Genomic DNA, 11,073 nt, shown 5'->3' on the forward strand with positions numbered 1-11,073 from the left:
GCACCGCTGGCTCGGTGACTGCCCCAGCCGCGTGGGGCACGACAGATCATTAACAAGGATAAGGTCCGCATCTTCTGCTGATTCCTCGAGGTTGCGGCCGCGGATGTTGGTGACGCGATATCCCCAAGTCGTGCTGAGGGTATTGAAATAACCCCCAATCACAACTTCGTCCCGAGGGTACAGAGCTCGCAACTGTCGCATCCAGTCAAAATTTGCACCGGGTAATTGAGGACGCAGATATGTCGATGCCACAAGTAAGGTCCTCCGTCCAAAGGACACGCGGACAGCCATTACTTCCTGAACATCGTTGCACATGCCTGCAGTAGGCACCTGGCAGTGAGGGGTTCCTCTCAGAACGTATGAAGCTGTCTGTTGGATCACTACGCTGGTGGCTTGGTCAGAAATGGAGGTGTAGCGAATGGTGGGTACCTCATAAGATCGGTAGCCTTGTATGCCCGGCCCTTTTCCTTTCGTCTCCTGGAGCAGGACTACCAACGGCTTGCGATCCAAAGCCCGCAGACGTTCATTGAGCTCTGCGGCATTGGCGCGCAACCCGCGACAGTTCCACTGCAGCAGCAACGGGGCTTTAGCACTTGCTGCCATGTTCTGTGTTGGATAGTATCGATGTATCACGCTGAAAGGTGAGGTTCGCTTGGGGGGCTGCTTTGGACACAGCGGGATCTGCAGACTGAGACAAGTGTGGCCAGTACTTAGAGAGCGCGATGTCGAGATGTTTGGAGATCAGCCTGCTTATAGGGTGTTCAACCTATGTGGCAGTCCGGGCGCAATGAAAACCGGACGCCTGGCACGTAGAATTCCTTTGACTGAGAACCTGAGTGGCGTGGTTCTCCTGCTGTGCTTTAAGTTCTGCTGTCTTTCGGGCTTGTGCGGCGCAGGCGTGCTTGTATTCTTGCTGCAGTGATGACAGCTCAGTTTGTAGGGCTGTGATATTTGAAGAAAGACAATCCAGGTACTCGAAGAGGAGCATTGTTGGACACCTTTCGTGATTGTTTCTTCCGCTTGTTTCCAACTGACGCGCTGCCGGAACGCTCACGAGATGGTAAACGCGCAGTCGTGGGTGAAATGTCGGGTGTCTGGGAAAGATGCGGGAAATTTACGGTACTGCTTATGTTGTACTGTCTACGCGGGAATGAAGGTTCAGAGCCAGTGATGTGCCGGTGGGGCGGACTGTGGGAACGCTGGTGCGTTCGTTTCTGCATGATCTTTAGGCGGCTGATTTTCAACTGACAATTGGTGTCACGCGCTGTATGGCCAGTCTTCTTGCAAAGGTTGCAATATGGCGTCGCATCAGGACATTGGTCTTCTTCATGTGATCTACCACATTGGGAACATACAGCAGGATTGGGCCAATGTTTCTGCAGGTGGCCATCCCGGTGACAACGATAACAAACCAGTGTGCGAGGGACATAAGGTTTCACTTTACACAACTCGAGGTAGTTGCCGACGGTTCGAGGAGGGGCGGTAGTGTCAAACGTCACGAGGGCATAATTAGTCTTCCCAAGGCGACGAATATCTAGTATGACGGCTGACTCACATGTTGTCTGGCTTCGGAGGTCCACGTCGGAGTCGCCCGGGTCGACTTGGATCAGACCCCTACATGTCCCTTTGGGGTGCATGAGGTACACCTCATATTCTAAAGTTTCAACATTAATCTTGCATTTGTTTTGCGCACAGAATGCTAGTGCCCGAGTCTTGTTGTAGAACGTTATAGTGACGGAACTGCTGCGGTGGTTGACATGAGTAGACGTCAGTCCGTTCAATGATGCATGCCGGGTATAACTAGCAAGAACTGCAGCAAGCCCTTTGCGGGGAATGGCGCCGACGGAAACATTGTTCTTTGGGCGCAGCAGCACCGTGAACTTCTCCTTAGCGATTCGATCATGCGCTGTCATGGTAGGCGTGGTCGCGCTCGACGAGATCGGGAAACATATGTCCAACCGACTTCGGTACTGCCTGCTTGAAGAACATTCGTAGCCGAAGTGAAAGTTGAGGTGGTTCCTTGCGGTGGATGCGTGTTGGTATCGCTCAACTTGCGCTTCTTTAAATTGCTTGCGTTGTCCGCTGAAGGCAGCAGCTGAATATCGGAGTTCGAGGACATTGTGGAAGGAGAAAGTCCGATGTTGGGAGCGTCCAGCTTAGATTAAGGTGGGCTTGTGCCTTTTCCGTGGGGCCAGATGCTAGGCCTACGGTAGTTGAGGGAGCTCCACTGACTTAGATCACTCAATATTGTATCAAACCGGATCAAATTTTTAGAGAACATGGCGTAATATTAACTGGCTTATTGTGCCGAATTTGACTGCGATCTGAGCTCACCTTTATTGCACAGGCCTGAATATATTCAGCTCCAGGCAAAGAAGGCCCCGTCTTGTTTCTTCGTCCTTATCTTCCCCTCCCCCATCCCGCATGCAATCCCACCTTAAAGCACTAACCCGACTCCTCCCTGCCTGTGCCTCCCATCAACCCATTCCAAATGGCCCTCCCAGCCACCTCCTCTAATACCCTGCGCATATGGCAATGGAATTGTATTGGATTCCGCCGTAAACGCGCAGCGCTGCAAGCCCTTATAGACGGCTGCCCCGAACCCCCCGATGTCATATCCCTGCAAGAAACAGGGCCAGATTGTAAATATGTTCACTTACGCACAAATCAAAAGGACTCTTACACCGCCGTACTAATCAATAAAAAGCTCACAGTGCAATACCTGGAACTGCGACCCGAACTTCCCCCACACACATTCATACGCCTCATATCCAAGTCCCAAAGCGCGCAGCCAACCTACATACTAAACGTGTATAGCCCTCCACGAATGGCACACACTTTCCGCGAATTGATCACACTATCTATAAAACAGGCAAACAAAGCGGCCTTAATCATTACCGGGGATTTCAATGCCCCTCACACAGCGTGGGGTTATGCAACTCAGAACAAAAAAGGCCGACTCTTATGAGTAACAATTCAGCATCAGCACCTCACCATTAAAAACGAAACCTACATTCCTACCGGGGACGGCACCATCACACAGCGCGACACAACACCGGAGCTCTCCGTAACCAAACACGCCCACCGCACCACGTGGCAATTTTTGGACCATACCCTCGGCAGTGACCATTCCAGCCTTTTAATCACCACTACTACCACGCCCCTTACAGCGAAACAAACCCGACCGCACACATTATTCAAATGGCACCAATTCCGAACTACCTGCACGCAAACACGTCCCGTCAACCCAACACTTCAACCTTTCGTCCAAACAAAGTGGATAAGCGGAATAAACACCGATATCCAGAAACACAGCTCTACGCTTCCAGCTTCGACGCCCTCCGTTGCTCTAGACCCCAGACTCACACACCTCCTTCAGGCCCACCATGGTCTCAAAAAGAGGTGGAAAACGCAACGCCACAATAGGAAGCTACGCCGCAGAATTGCCCTGCAAGAACGTGAAATAGAGCATCATAGCAAGCAACTGCAAACCACCGCTTGGGGACGCATGTGCGACAGCCTCTCTAAAGACCTCGGTATGAAGAAAACATGGCTTATACTCAGGCGTTTACTCGACCCCTCTACACCCAAAACAGAATTACAAGCACGCCTCTACCTATTGGCTTATAATATCATGGGATTCGACCATAAGTGGCGCAAATTCTTACCGACACTTGCATCTCGCCCCCAGAACCACAAGCTCCTCTCGTCACACACTCTGGCCCACCAAACCCGTAGCTAGACACCGCATTCACATTCGCCGAGCTGCAATCTGCCCTACATAAACTCACCCGAACCACAACACCTGGACCAGACGATACAACATACACCATCCTCCAAAACCTGGAACATCATTCCCATGAACAGCTCCTCGACTATTACAACCACTGCGGGCAAACTGGGCACTTACCAAGAGAACTTAAACATGCCACGATAACACTCATTCCCAAGCCTCACAATCCTCTCTCAGCCCTTAACCTACGTCCCATTTCACTCCGTGCATCTGCAAACTCTTCGAACAGATGATCGTATCTTGCCTCAATCGCCACCTCGACCAACGGCGTCTCCTCCCCCACAACACGTTCGGATTTCGCTCACATTTTGCAGCCAATGACATACGCCTCCAGAATTATCTCCAACTGCTTAAAACACCCCCGGATCGAGACACTTCGGCAATCCTTACGATATATTTAACGAAAGCTTTTGATCGAATCTCACAATCAGCTATCCTGTTCTCATTAAATAGTTTGAAAGTAGGCACAAAGCTCTTCAATTTCGTTCAATTCTTTTTGTCTGAACGGACAGCCACACTTAAACCCGGCAATAAACAATCCCCAGTTCGGCACCTTCCCAACCATGGCAGCCCCCAAGGTTCGATCTTATCTCCCACATTGTTTATTATAGCTCTTATTTCCTCTCGCTGCGGCACTCGCCGAGATCCCCTCCCTCCACAGTAGTCGATAGGCCGACGACATTACAGTTTGGGTAACTCACGGCAGGGATGCCCACATAGAATCAACCCTTTAAATCGTTACGGACACCATACAGAGCTTCGCCCAGTCGGCAAGCCTATTGTGTGGCCAGGAAAAGTCCCAAGTACCCTTCCTAGCACCCGCCACCGGGCTGCCCCATTGGCCTGCCCCCTCCCCCTTCCACAAATCCACATAAATGACCAGGCAATAACACCTACGCCAACCCTCACCATACTCGGATTGACCCTACAGCAAAACCGAGGCAACACTTCCACAATACGAACACTCAGCCGACATGCAGCACAAAGAGCAGGACTCATCCGCTGGATCGCCGCCCGCGGCGGCCACGGCCCCGCCGAAAAAGACCGATTACAACTTGTTACAGCTCTTTTCACATCACGCCTCATGCACTTTCCACCTTACTTATCAATCACGAAAGCGGAACTTGATAAATTGGAAGCCTTACAGCGCAGGGTATACAGAGCAGTACTTCTTCCTCCCAACACCTCCACGATCTGTCTCCTCTCAATTGGCACCTATAACACCATCACCGAGCTCGCAGAAGCCCACCGCCTTAGCCAAATCACTCGTTTATCCTCAACCCCCACAGGTTCATTCCTCTTACACCAACTCAACCTCGCTGCTACAGCCTCCTCCTTCCCCGCCACATGCATCCTACCCACCACGCTGCCCGACGAAGGGCCCGCGCCTTGGCGCACTCACGCTTATTCCCCTCCTCTCCTGACTCCATTTACGTGGACGCCGCAGAATACAGACACCGACAAGCTTTCGCTGTCACTATTATTACAGAAGACAGACCGATGCCAGCAGCGGCAGCCACCATCCGCACAGTTCACCCCCACGAGGCCGAGGAAGCGGCAATAGCACTGGCCATAACACACCAACCGCCCTCATCTCACGCATTCTCCGATTCTAAGACGGCCGTACAAAAAATTTCGCGCAGGGACACATCTTCCCTGCTCGCCAAATTCTCCTATCCCGCCATCCTCCCGACCAAACCATAATACTCCACGGGACCCCCGACTACGTGGGCGTTGGCGGTGCAGGAACGGCTCACCTGGCTGCTCGAGGACTGATTTACCGAGCCCCAGAAGTAGAAGTCTCGTAGCATGGCACACGAAACTCTCGCGAACCCTTGCTTACTTTTAATGACCTTACCAGAGACTACCGCCTAAAGCGGCTAGAACTACCTCCCCCTCACACGTCTCTCCCTCCACCCCCAGACAGATTATAGCGATAATTACAAACCCATTTCCTCCCCACCAGACACATCCTCCACCACATCTATCCGATATTATTATATTCCCACCCGAACTGCCCGGCATGGGGCGCTCGAGATACCACGCCACACGCCATTTCGGAATGCCCCTTTTTACTCCCTCTCCGTTTACCCAACCCTCCCACTACCTGGCTGGAGGTGACCGGGAGCTCCTCACCCGAGCTACAGCTCCTGACCACCACTAGGGCTCAAGATTACCTGGTGCACCTTCCCCACCTTAAGGAACACTCGCTAGGACTAAGCTTCGCCAGGAATGAAAGATTTTTTCTCTCTCTATCTCCCTGAATAACTTTTTCCTGGAAGGTTCAATGTAGTCTGTCCGCGTATTAACGGTCATTTTAACAAAGAAAACCAACCAGCACAACAAAAACTAGAATAAACGCCATAAAGGTCTTGCTTCGAACGACAAGATAATCTTACGAAATGATATAATAAATTGAAACAAAAACGCACTCGGACGTTGCTCACTCAAGGCAATGCTACCAGTTGGCGGCCAAATGTGTAGAGCGTAAAAAATGCCTACATCTGGCCTTGGCGGCGTCAGAAAAGAAACGTGCGATGAGGCCATGCACGTGACCGGGATGGGCCATCAACAATTACGACGACGCCGAACTGCAGGCAGGAAGGGAACGTGGGGCGGAGGGAGTGTCAAACAAAAGACGGGAAGCGGGGAACGTGCCTAGAGGCCTAGTGAGGCGCCGCGTCTTGAGACTGGGCTTCGGGCGCAAAAGAAGAGCCGAGGGATTGCTTCCTTTAAATTTTGACCAGGAGGAACGGAGTTAGCTCAGCCGCCGTCAGGTTAACTCCCCTTTTCTTCGAGAAACTCTAGACATAATGAAGCAGCAGCGCGTGATAAAACCGTTGTTCCAGCGATTTTATGGAGGAAGTCAAGAGTTAAATGAGCAGAGCAACAACCCACAAAAAACTTCCCAGGAAGGCTGAGAGAGAGTGACAACACATATTTATTAAGAGCATTAAGGATGTTCTTGTGACAGAGATGACCTTTTCATGGCAATCCATGGGCTGTCTTAGAATCAACCGCTTTCACAAAGAACCGGAAGAAGGCATCAATATCCGCTTCTCTGATAAAAATCAGCAGAGTGCCCAGCAGGTGCTTCCTGTGAGGTGGAACTCCAAGTGGATTAACCCAAAGTTCGTAGTCTGCCGGTCGCAGCGGGCTAAGTGGCTTTCGGTAGTGTCCCCTGGGAACACTGAGCTCCGAACATGCCCACAGTACATGTCGCGCACTGCACAGGGCACTGGTACCCCATTTCTGGCAGTTAGGAGGGCGGTACGTGTTTCCGCGCTTCTAGCTGCCTTTTTTTCCCTGTGCTCCCCACTCCTTACTTCCTATCCCATTTCCGACTCTTGACCGAGGTCTCCTGTCATGTCAAAGGGACTTCTCTCCCTCTCTCTCTCTCTCTTTTTTCTCCCAATAAACGTGTTTATTCATTTATTCCCGATTAACCGGAGCTTATCCAAGAGGCGAGGGCTGGACAGCAATGTCTTCGCTGACCTTGGGAATTATGGGTGCACGGAAGGAAGGAGTGGTGGGGGTGAGTTCTTTTTTACAGTCTATCACACTATGTCTGAGCGTGCTTGGCAGTTGACAGTATTTGCTTTGTGGTGGAAATTAACTGTTGCGGCCTAGTTGGGTGAAGGAAGGGGTATGTTTGTAGTAGTCTGGGTGTTGTTTCTGGAAGTTCATGAGGTTTGGATGAGGTAGCGTGGGTTTCCGCCAAATAAGCTTCTAATGTTGTATTATTTCTTGGTATGTTATAAGTGGGATAGACTTCTACACGTCTTTCAAGGCATAACCAGCAAGCTATAGAATCTTTTGATAGGCAAATTTGTTGCCATTCATTAAAGCATGTGCAGCCGTCCACAGAAGTCTTACTTTTCTGCCGGGGTTGTGGTGCGTTGCTGGTTGCCCAAAAAAGCGCGAACTCAGGTAAAAGCCGCATAGGCTTCATTCCTATTTCAGCAGCGTGGTAATTTCGTAAACCTCAAAGAAATCAAAGAAGTCACGATTCAAGAACAGTTCTATAGAAAAAAAACAGTTTAATTGTTTTGCCAGTACTATTCTTGCATCATTTGAGGTATAGGAAGTAAAATACAAAAAAAGATTGGGAGGCGGGAGCGGGGGCGGTGGGGCCATACAATTGCCGATTTTTTGTTTGCCTACAGTGGAGGCCTAATTCCATTTTATAGCGATTGAAAAATCCGTCTAATTTCACTGCTGCAGTAATTGCTCTATTCACCGCTGTTCCCACAGTAAGAGTTCCTGGCAGCTCTGCTACCCATATCTCAATAGTAAGTGACGTTTGCCGCAAAGCCGGCAACTTTGTGGTTCATTCTTTCGCTGATAACGCAATTGAGAGGCGACCAGGTCATTGGGCGTCACTTCTCCCTAAAAAGAAATGTGGTTGATCCCTCTTTCCCGGCAATCGGCACAACACGAAAGTTAAATGTGCCATCACAGGAGCACTTGAATGTTTATTGTGCATCTATGTGAACTTGCACATTGCTATTGATATTTCATCGATATAGCACCATTAGATTAATCAACGTTAGACACTGGATTACAGGCGCCGGAGCATTGCGTAAATCTCATTGAAATCCCAGGCGCTCGCAAACCATGCGAGGGAAACCGTACTGGTTGTCAGCGGATCGTTGGGTGAAGTAGTGGTCCGCTGCAGCGAAAAGAGGATGATTTGCGGTTCGGAGGCTGTCTTGTGGGTGGGCTTGGAGACCGAAGTCCTGCTGGCGGGTCGCTTCGGCAAAGGTGCGACCACTTCAGTCGTGCTCCCTGGCGTGTACGGCAGACGGTTGAGTTGCGAAAAGCTCATCTTGTGGAACGCGAGAGGCAGAGTTCGCGGCCCGCAGCAGTAGCGCCAACTATCGGCGCCAACTAGTCACTACAACGCACTACTTCGCTTCACGTCTCCTAGACGACAGCACCATCTCAATAGAGATTCTTGTAGGAAAGGTTATATGGGGCGTTTGTAGAGCTGAACAGGCGTGAATCATAGATTAGTAGGTGGAGCGCCACCCACGGCCTGTTGCGGCCAGAGTGATCGTGGGCGCGAAACCTAGCGCCGCCGCGTCAGTTGGACTTTAAGGATGTTCCTCTTTTAAGGATGTCCTTCTTAAATTAAGGATGTCCCTCTTATCTTCCAATAACGTGGGATTCTTATTGTAGCCTTCGACCTTCCATTGTTACGAAGTCGGCCTTTTACCATGTTTCTTTCGTTCCCGAAACATGGCAGCTCCCGTGCTGTGTCTTTGTTGGACAACAATGCTGATGGACGGTAAAGTATCTACGTTGACTAAAAGACTCTGGCTGAGTGGCGTAGACCGCATTGTTTTTCCAGCGCTGGTAATTTGATAAGTACTCTACACTTAAATAACAGCGGTGAGACAATAATAGCAGTAGCATCCTTGGGGAAATAAACGCTGCGTGGTTCTCAAATTGTTGGGTAGGCTTCTAAGCACTCCCGGGCCCTTCGCTCGGGACTAATCCCAGCAAACCAGATTATGGGGAAATCCTGATCACAGGCGGATACGAGTACAGAGTTTCTGAACAGAGGAAAATAAACGGCTCAGCCGGTGCGCCTTAAAGCTTTAAAGAGATTAGGTTCAGTAAGTAAAATATTTTTGTTTTTCTTTTTTGTTCGAGAATTTTCTCGGGCTTGTTTTTACTTTTCGGCGAAATGTCAAATCATTCACGGTAAGCATAGAACTATCGTCCCGGCAAAGAACAGAGTTGCCAAACTTGATCTTTGAAACAGGGCAAATTAGTTAGACGAAAAGTGACTCTTCCGTAATCACGTTCAGTGGAGAAAGGCAAGGTGTCAGAAAATAAGTGGCCGCGGCGGAGAGGTCAATCGGCAGAGTCGGTTGATGCTAAGCAAAACCCGGTGGCAACAGTGCAAGAAGAAGACAACAAACAGCTACATGGTGCCGAGGCATATGTTGTTTCTGTGTAATTAAGAAGCAGCCACAGAGCACGTATCATAAAAAAATCTTTCAGGCGAACGACGTATTGCCCTGCCAAGGCCTGCTTCGAATTCGATCTGAGCGATAAACATCACCACAAGACGGGAATGTTGTAGGCCGCACAAAACTCGCAGACAATCTTATCCTGCTGCTTAGAACGAAGTTTAGGCCCACGTATCGAAGAAAGTAAATATGCAGGAAAAATGTTTAGCGCGTAAGGATACTAAATTTCTTATCTTTACTCGCGTAATAAAAAATATTTGTCTAAGCGATTCATTTGGGCCTAGGGTGTCAAATTCTGAACCTTTTTTTCTAGCCCAGCATTTATTTTCCACCTGAGAAATAAGTGAAACATATCTCGCAGCCCCACGAATAAGTCTTGGCTCCTCCTTTGGGTCGATGGGAAGTGTCTTCGGCTCAGAGTGTGCCCGACTCGTTGCAGCAGCAGCGGCAGCACTATCTTCGGCCCATCTCTCGAGACGCACCCGGAAATGGGTACGTCTGTCCCAGCTTCAGCTTCGCTCTGTGGAACAGCGAGCCACGCAGGAAAAGAGGCCTGCGGGCGCTGCGGGGACCCGAGGCAGAGGCTGTGGAATTGCCTATTTGCGAGCTCGCATCCCCAGAGCAATCTTGTATGGGCGAAATTAAACCCAGCGTTAGATTAGTGGCATAGGACAAAAAAAAAAACAGCATGCATCTATTCAATGCTTTACTTGAAAATGTTTTTGCAGAAACGAAGAAAAAAAATCTAGAAAACGAAAACTTTTCATTTCGGGTACTTTGGGTACATTGTGGTTGCGTTTAAGGATCTAGGGAACAAAAAAAGGAAAACCTCGAAACCAGAGAAGCGCAACCCCGGAGAACTTCCTGGCGCACCGTAATTTCACGCAAACTACATTCCACTCACCAAATTAAGTCATACCAGAATCACAAAATTTTCAATTCTGGCGAAGGGAGGCCTGGTGAAAAAAAAAAAAAAGACTTTTATTAAAAGAGATTGTTTCTTTGTGCATTTCTATCTAACTTGGCCACCCGAAGTAGCCAGAAAATGCGAAACAAAATTGGGTCTGCGGTATGCACACGCTAGTATGATATTATGCTTGGGCGCTAAGGAAACAAGACTAAGGAACGCAGAGAAAACCAAGCATTTATTTTACCTTTCACTGTGTAGTGCCTAAACTGTTTGCTCAAATGCCTGTTTTTATGAAAAGCGGGATTGCGAACGCGCGCTACTTTTTTGAAGTTTCCTCTTATGCCCTGTAGGTGCGGAAGGCGTCTAGGCGGAAGGCCCTACCTGTGCCG

This window comes from Haemaphysalis longicornis, unplaced genomic scaffold, assembly GCF_048455015.1.
Source record: "Haemaphysalis longicornis isolate Haplotype H1 unplaced genomic scaffold, Haemaphysalis longicornis Haplotype H1 scaffold_7, whole genome shotgun sequence".
Taxonomy (NCBI): Eukaryota; Metazoa; Arthropoda; class Arachnida; order Ixodida; family Ixodidae; genus Haemaphysalis; species Haemaphysalis longicornis.